This window comes from Echinops telfairi, unplaced genomic scaffold, assembly GCF_000313985.2.
Source record: "Echinops telfairi isolate 266 unplaced genomic scaffold, ASM31398v2 ScPeMD7_2305;HRSCAF=2868, whole genome shotgun sequence".
Classification (NCBI taxonomy): domain Eukaryota; kingdom Metazoa; phylum Chordata; class Mammalia; order Afrosoricida; family Tenrecidae; genus Echinops; species Echinops telfairi.
Window position 1 is genome coordinate 1 of NW_022106203.1, and position 1,204 is coordinate 1,204.

Consider the following 1,204-nt stretch of genomic DNA (forward strand, 5'->3'; position numbering starts at 1 on the left):
AAGCCCTCTAACCTGCTCCTGGGGGACGACGGGCACGTGAAGATCGCCGACTTCGGGGTCAGCAACCAGTTTGAGGGCAACGATGCTCAGCTGTCCAGCACGGCTGGCACCCCAGCATTCATGGCCCCCGAGGCCATTTCTGATTCCGGCCAGAGCTTCAGTGGAAAGGTGGCTGCCAGGGCCTGGGCCGGGTCAGGGCTCGAGGGGAGCAGGCGAGCAACTTGTAGCAGAGATTCAGCTTCTAGGCCAAGGATGGCAGGACCGTTGTGGCCTGCAAGGGAACATTCTCTCCTCCACATTCTTCCTTAGCAGCTGACAAACCCCTTGAGTTTGGCCTCCTCTGATTTGCCAGCAAAGTGGTGCCACATTTCTCCTGTAGAGATTTCCTGCCGCCGACTGCTCGGGCTGGGTTCTGAGCTGGGCTATGGGAGAGATGGGCACATAGCTCTGCCCTATGTCCTTCTAGTGAATGAAGAAGGTGAGCTCATGTTTAAGGGGACGTTGGGGGCTCCCCAGGACTGGTTATACACTGCAGGGCTTCCAGTGGACCTTGAAGAACACGAGGATTTGAACAGGAGGTAGAGCCAAGCAAGAGATGGAAGGGGCATGGGGTGGGGAGCCCAGTGGGCTTGGGGCAGAGTTTAAAGGTCCTGCAAGTTTGGACTTTGTTGAATCTGGAAACTTGCTGACCTTTTTTGGGGGGTGGGGGTGGGGGATTTGCTCTTGACTTTGGCATCCTTTTAACAGAGAGCAGGCTTGTTATTGTATAGACTGTTGCCAGTTTGCTTCTGCTGTTCCCTGAGGGAGTCAGATGGTGTATCTCTGACAGGAGGAGCAAGATGGGGATTTGAGAATGACTTGGGGGGAGAGGAGGAGGTCCACAGGGGGCAAATAGAGAGGGAGCGCATGTTAGAGGCCAGGGTGTGAGGGAGTCCCAGCCATTGTTTAAGAGCTCCAAAGAGCCCTGGAGGCTGGGGGCCTGGCATGGCCAGGGGCTGGGGCCAATCTCAGGAAGAAGGTGGGTAGTGGTTTTTCCAGTGTGTGATTTGGAGAAGGGTGACCCTTGAAGTCAGAGCTGGAGATGAAGGCGGTTTTACAATGGTTGAGTCGGAACAAACCTGGTTTGGGCCTGACCCAAGGAGACTTGGAACCCCAGGAGCCCTGCTCTAGTGTTTGCTGTGTCCCCAGCACTCAGCACAGGCCC

General features: G+C 56.1%; 1 long non-coding RNA gene across 1 annotated transcript in view; it reads left to right on the forward strand.

Moving 5' to 3' along the window:
• The first annotated feature begins 6 nt into the window (after positions 1–6).
• LOC123522122 overlaps positions 7–1,204 on the forward strand; it is a 3,633-nt gene continuing 2,435 nt past the window's right edge. Inside the window, exon 1 of the long non-coding RNA XR_006680425.1 lies at positions 7–168. This is a non-coding gene — a long non-coding RNA (uncharacterized LOC123522122). The remainder of the gene's footprint in view (positions 169–1,204) is intronic.